At 46.2% G+C, this 7563-nt stretch overlaps 1 pseudogene; it reads left to right on the forward strand.

The window, feature by feature from the left end:
- The first annotated feature begins 1292 nt into the window (after window positions 1–1292).
- LOC126189888 (5S ribosomal RNA) lies at window positions 1293–1410 on the forward strand (annotated as a pseudogene).
- Window positions 1411–7563: the final 6153 nt, after the last annotated feature.

Genomic DNA, 7563 nt, shown 5'->3' on the forward strand with positions numbered 1-7563 from the left:
CTGCGCGGCTGGTCCCGGCGGAGATTCGAGTTTTCCCTAGGGCATGGGTGTGTGTGTTTGTCCTTAGGATAATTTAGGTTAAGTAGTGTGTAAGCTTAGGGACTGATGACCTTAGCAGTTAAGTCCCATAAGATTTCACACATATTTGAACATTTTTGAACACGATATTAGGAGGTTCCGCATGACTTCTGTCACCTCAGAGTTTACCAATCAATACACAAGACATGACGTCATAATCATTTTGCTGCGTGAGAAACTGGCTATTGCTTAAAATGGCGCGCAGTAAAACTTCAGCATCACGGCTTGATGGTTTAATTTATTACTTCTTTACTTCTAACTCTATTCGTAACACACTTTCCAAAAATTATCTACTTAGACCATAGAATGTACCAGAAAAATTATTTCGTTGTACCACACATAGTACCGGAGATATGACGTCGTAAATTGTGAGATAACTGAAAAACTGGATTTTGCTTAAAATAGAGGGCAAATTATCCGGATTGTATTCAACTAGTGTTTCACAATGAAAGCACTTAGCGACTTCCAATAAACTGTATGCATAATTTAAAACCTGTTCTGAACTTTTCCCCGCTTACGTGCTTAAACTCAAATATGTAACACATTGCCCGATTTGTAAAGTAATCAGACGTTTGAAGCTGTTTTGAACATGAGAGGTCGATTGTTTTAGGAATCGGCGGTTTACTGGTTACACGAGTCCCTTGCACAGCTAATAATTCTGTGTAGCTAGGAACGACCTCAAATTACCCATACTTGAACGAAGTAGAACGGCTAACACCGAGCGCGATGGTGCAGCTGTTAGCACACTGGAATCGAATTAGGGAGGCCACAAAGATAGAGGTTTTCCGTGATTTCACTCCAGACAAATGCCGGAATGGTTCCTTTAGAACGGCACTGCTAATTTTCTTTCCCGTCCTTGACACATTCCGCTCTTGTGTTCCGTCTCAAATGACCTCTATCTCGACGGGACGTTAAACCATAAACTTCCTAAAAGAACGGCTATCATTCGTCCGTGGCAGCATTCTAAAGGCTGATCTAAGATTAAGTGTCCTAGTGTTCCTTGCGGAAAATAAGCTTCGCTCAGAGAAATAGCATGGTTGCCCCAAAAACAGCTTGCGTTGTCTTCAAAACTTTAGATGTAGGTGAACGGATAGATTCGGTCTTACTTGACTTCCCAAAGGCGTTCGGCATAGAGCCACATAGTCATCTAATGACCAAGCACTATCATATGCCGCAACTTTACAAATATAGACTAGCTCTATGAATTTTTGATTGCCAACGGCCTTGCCGCAGTGCTAACACCGGTTCCCGTCAGATCACCGAAGTTAAGCGCTGTCGGGCTGAACTAGCACTTGGATGGGTGACCATCCGGTCTGCCGAGCGCTGTTGGCAAGCGGGGTGCTCTCAGTCCTTGTGAGGCAAACTGAGGAGCTACTCGATTGACTGAGATGTAGCGGCTCCGGTCTGTAAACTAACATACGGCCGGGAGAGCGGTGTGCTGACCACATGCCCGTCCCATATCCGCGTCCATTGACGCCTGTGGTCTGAGGATGACATGGTGACCGGTCTGTACCGTTGGACCATCATTGCCTGTTCGGGTGGAGTTTAGCTCTATGAATTTTTGATTAATACAACTCGGTATGTTCAACAGAAACAATAGCAACATGGGGTGCGCCTCAAGTGAACGAATAGAACCTCTGATGAAACTTCCTGGCAGATTAAAACTGTGTGTCCGACCGAGACTCGAACTCGGGACCTTTGCCTTTCGCGGGCAAGTGCTCTACCAACTGAGCTACCGAAGCACGACTCACGCCCGGTACTCACAGCTTTACTTCTGCCAGTACCTCGTCTCCTACCTTTCAAACTTTACAGAAGCTCTCCTGCGAACCTTGCAGAACTAGCACTCCTGAAAGATAGGATATTGGTAGAGCACTTGCCCGCGAAAGGCAAAGGTCCCGAGTTCGAGTCTCGGTCGGGCACACAGTTTTAATCTGCCAGGAAGTTTCATATCAGCGCACACTCCGCTGCAGAGTGAAAATCTCATTCTGGAAACATCCCCCAGGCTGTGGCTAAGCCATGTCTCCGCAATATCCTTTCTTTCAGGAGTGCTAGTTCTGCAAGGTTCGCAGGAGAGCTTCTGTAAAGTTTGGAAGGTAGGAGACGAGGTACTGGCAGAAGTAAAGCTGTGAGTACCGGGCGTGAGTCGTGCTTCGGTAGCTCATCTGGTTAATGTGAGAGCCAGGACTACGGCACTTTACACCAATACTATGCTCCGGTTATGGAAAAGCCAAAATGCTAGTTTTACTGGAATGTTGACCACCGAGCTCGCACCTGTTTCGAGACGCCCACCGACGTCTTTGGCACACATCCCACCTCCGATGTCACATATCGGCCGTTTCTTTTTGGAGTACAGCTACATATGCACCGAGCTCCCCAGGACCAGGAAGACGACCACCCGCGACATCTACCGCCTTCTCCGAAAGTCTCCACCCCGCAACCCCGTCGAAACACGTCACCCCCAGGTTTCATGGCCTACGGTTTGGAAAACGATCCACCAACCGTATCACACCACTGACACCACCTCTATGTGGTACCTTCTCGTCAACGGCAAGTATACTACAAGACAGAAACTGCATCGCATCGCACTGGTGGACTCACCCCCGTGCCTCAAGTGCAATGTCGAAGATACAGATTTACATCGGTTTGAGTGTGGGCCAGCAGCAGCTGTCTGGACCCTCGTACAGAAGATTGTGGCTTTCTACCTCCGAGTACCACCACATCACGTTTCTCCCACTATGATGATATATCCCGACACGACCTACTTTCCATCGGCTAAGTGGCACGCCATCACATGGATCAGTGGCATGGCTGTCAACTACCTCTTCCGGGACGACATTGTCGATCCGGCGGACTTTTGGACACGCCTCCAAGTACATCACCACACCCTTCGCCGGCATCGACACTATCGGGCCACTTTCGCGAACTATTTACAGAGCATTTTCACCAACCCGCCTCAAAGCTGGAATCTGAACGAACCGTGCCAGCCAAGACTGGACGATCCCACGTTCCCCTTCAATGGTCAATGATAGAATGCATTTTGTTCTGATGGCGCGCCAAAGTGGAGCATGGCGCGGAAAGTATTCCTATTTTATTTCACTTCTCTTTCTCCTCCTCTTCTAAGTTTTTTTTTTCTCCTTACACATGTTTATCCTTTTCACACATAGCTCTCTATCTGCAGCCTATTTGTTTTCTTTCTCTTATGCTCCCAAAAAAAAAAAAAAAAAATTGCTGCTGATGGTGAGACTGTATACTCATTTATGTTAACAAAAAACATAGAAATACAAAAGAAGGCCGTTGCGGAAATATAGCTACCTTTTATGTTTTACGTTTTCAAAGAATATTGTGTTATTTTATGAAGAACGTCGTCTTTTATTTTCATACCTAAGAGGTTTTTATTTGTTTTCTAAAAAAAATAATTAGTAGAGCACTTAAAAAAAAAAAAGATGGTAGAGAAAAAAAAAAAAGTTGGCAGAGCACTTGCCCGCGAAAGGCAAAGGTCCCGAGTTCGAGTCTCGGTCGGGCACACAGTTTTAATCTGCCAGGAAGTTTCATATCAGCGCACACTCCGCTGCAGAGTGAAAATCTCATTCTGGAAACATCCCCCAGGCTGTGGCTAAGCCATGTCTCCGCAATATCCTTTCTTTCAGGAGTGCAAGTTCTGCAAGGTTCGCAGGAGAGCTTCTGTAAAGTTTGGAAGGTAGGAGACGAGGTACTGGCAGAAGTAAAGCTGTGAGTACGGGGCGTGAGTCGTGCTTCGGTAGCTCAGTTGGTAGAGCACTTGCCTGCGAAAGGCAAAGGTCCCGAGTTCGAGTCTCGGTCGGGCACACAGTTTTAATCTGCCAGGAAGTTTCATATCAGCGCACACTCCGCTGCAGAGTGAAAATCTCATTCTGGAAACATCCCCCAGGCTGTGGCTAAGCCATGTCTCCGCAATATCCTTTCTTTCAGGAGTGCTAGTTCTGCAAGGTTCGCAGGAGAGCTTCTGTAAAGTTTGGAAGGTAGGAGACGAGGTACTGGCAGAAGTAAAGCTGTGAGTACCGGGCGTGAGTCGTGCTTCGGTAGCTCAGTTGGTAGAGCACTTGCCCGCGAAAGGCAAAGGTCCCGAGTTCGAGTCTCGGTCGGGCACACAGTTTTAATCTGCCAGGAAGTTTCATAACAGCGCACACTCCGCTGCAGAGTGAAAATCTCATTCTAGAACCTCTGATGATCGCATGAACGATATATAGGGCGATTATGTTACAAACTTTCAGAGTTGATGGAGTAGGGAAAACGTGTCAGTTTGAGGTAAGGGACCCTGATCTGGAAACGACCGAACCGAAACTTACAAGCGAAAATCTTTCTGATACCTTTGACAGTGGAACACATGTAGTGGTACTACTGTTGCTAAAATTGAAGGGCAAGCAAGTTTCAGATGTGGCAGTATGGACCAAAACAAGAAAAACGTGTCTAGTAACACACGGGCTCTAAAATGCTTACCTTGAGAGCTATGAGCACTCGTTCGTCTTCGCTACTGTGGAGCACGTCTCTTCTACTGAACAGATGCTCGTAGTTCTTAATGTATGCGTTTAGCAGATATTTTGTTTTGTTCTGGTCCATGCTACCACTTCTGGAAGCTGCCTACCCTACAATCTTGGCAACAACAGTACCGCTACATGTATTCCACTTTCAGAGGTATCAGAACGAGTTTCACTCATACCTTTCGACAAGGTAGTTTCCGGGTCAGGGTCTATGATCTCAGATTGATACATTTGCCCTCCTCCATCATACTCAAAAGTTTGCAACTTCATCATGGAATCAAGCGCGGGATTAACCGAGCGGTCTAAGGCGCTGCAGTAATGGACTGTGGGGCTGGTCCCGGCGGAGGTTCGAGTCCTCCCTCGGTCATGGCTGTGTGTGTTTGTGGTTCAAATGGTTCAAATGGCTCTGAGCACTATGGGACTTAACATCTTAGGTCATCAGTCCCCTATAACTTAGAACTACTTAAACCTAACTAACCTAAGGACATCACACACATCCATGCCCGAGGCAGGATTCGAACCTGCGACCGTAGCAGTCCCGCGGTTCCGGACTGCAGCGCCTAGAACCGCACGACCACCGCGGCCGGCTGTGTGTGTTTGTCCTTAGACTAATTTAGGTTAGTGTGTAAGCTTAGGGACTGATGACCTTGGCAGTTAGGTCCCATAAGATTTCGCACACATTTCCTTTCATCTTGAAATCACCCTCTATCAGATAGGATCTGCATCAGCTTGAGATTATTCTCTGTCAATGCTGTTGGCAAGTATCGTGGTTAGACCAGAAGGCAGAAAGACTTGTAATGGAATAATATTGGGTTCTTTCTTCTGATTATGTCACTATCTTGAGTTTTATTTATTTTAGTGTCCCTTCTCTCTACAAAAGTCTAATTAAATGTTTCTAAATCGTATCTTCAGCACATTTCGAATTGCTTACTGGGTCCATAGACGCGACCTAGGCCTAAATTTTCCAAGCTATAAACTTTTAGAAGCTTAACCAAGCAATATTAGTAACACGAATATTCTAAAAAAAGAAACTTCTAATTCATTATTCTGCCGCTATATCTCTAAGCAAGTACAAAACTAGCGACATCAGCACAAAACTCTTTTTCTTTCGGTTTTGCTTACATAAAGCAAATTTCGCATCTTTGACGAATTTGATAATTCTGTAAACTTACAAGGGTTGAACCGGAAGTAACGTTCCCAAAGAGCTCCAGCCACACAGGGAGGTGCTACGCGAAATCTGTGACCACCACTGTGTGCGGCTGTTCCTCCACTCTCGATTCGCCCGGCCGCGTTTCGCTGCGCCGCTCAGTACTGACTCAGCAGCCGTCCACGACTGAGGTGACCGTTGTTGATCCCGCCAAGTGCGAGATTCGTGCCGTAATTCCATTTTTGCACGCAAAAGGGACTCCATCCGTGGATATTCATCGTTAGTTGGCGCATGTGCATGGCGATAAGTATAAGTCCATTCGACACGTCCGAAAATCGTGCAGGGAGTTTAGTGCTGGGCGGAAGGAGGACCACGATGAAGAACGGAGTGGAAGACCTATAGTTTCTGGAGCGGTTATCGAACTGGTGCAACGCGAAGTGCTTCAAAAACTTGTTGCTCGGACTCCTGGGAGTTCTTACAGTACAATTGAAAGAGTTTTGACGGAAAAACTGGGGTACCACAAGTGCATTCGATGGGTACCGCATATGCTGATAACAGAACACAAGGAGAAACGCCTTCACTGTGCTCGCCAGGAAGAGTTGTTGGACTCCATTGTTACAGGGGACGAAATGTGGGTGTTTCATTTCACTCCTGAAATGAGAAAAATAATCCAAACAATGGCGTTAATCAGGGTCACCTGTCACAAAGAAGTTCAAACAAACTCCTTCTGCTATCAAAGTCATGCCCACTGTGTTTTGGGATCGTAAGAAGGTACCGCTGATCGATTTCATGGAATCTCAAGCAATAATCAACGCAGACAATTATTGTGAAACACTATGAAAACTCAGGCGAGCTATTCAGTACCGCCGGAGAGGACGAATGACAGAAGGTGTAACACTGCTTCACGATAACGCCTGACTTCACGACTCCCGCCAAACCCAAGAATTTCCAACAATCTGTGATTAGACTGTCATGCTACATCCACCTTACAGTCCAGACCTCGTAACTAGTTCCTTGTTCCTCAAGTTAAGGGAACATTTGGTTGCCAACACTTCCAGGACGATGATGAGGTCGAAGAAGAGGTGAAACGCTTCCTCATTGAGTTGGCAGTGGAGTATGACATGCAGATACAGAATTTGGAGCACTGTCTACAACAATACATAGAAAATGATGGCGGTTATGTAGAAAAATAGAGCAAAATTTCTTCTTTCAAATGGTTCAAATAGCTTTAAGCACTATGGGATGGTTCAAATGGCTCTGAGCACTATGGGACAACTTCTGAGGTCATCAGTCCCCTAGAACTTAGAACTACTTAAACCTACTAACCTAAGGACATCACACACATCCATGCCCGAGGCAGGATTCGAACCTGCGACCGTAGCGGTCACGCGGTTCCAGACTGTAGCGAGCAGAACCGCTCGGCCACTCCGGCCGGCTGCACTATGGGACTTAACATGTGAGGTTACCAGTAGAACTACTAACTAACCTAAGGACATCACATACATCTATGCCCGAGACAGGATTCGAACCTGCGACCGTAGCAGCAGCGCGGTTTCGGACTGAAGCGCCTAGAACCGCTCGACCACAGCGGACGACAACATTTCTTCTTTCCAGCGATGTAAATTTCTATGAGAATAAACAATGTTGTCTATTTGTAAAAATGAAGGGAACCTTATTTCTGGATCAATCCTCGTAATTCTCCTTTCGAAATAGACCATGAGTGGGGAATGTAGGAGCTGTTATAAGGGTGCGAGGAACAGAATTTGTTGGCAGTTTTGTAGGAAATATTTTCAATGGTGGGCATGCAGTGGGGTAAACGTT

The sequence above is a fragment of the Schistocerca cancellata genome, chromosome 5, assembly GCF_023864275.1.
Source record: "Schistocerca cancellata isolate TAMUIC-IGC-003103 chromosome 5, iqSchCanc2.1, whole genome shotgun sequence".
NCBI classification, from domain to species: Eukaryota; Metazoa; Arthropoda; class Insecta; order Orthoptera; family Acrididae; genus Schistocerca; species Schistocerca cancellata.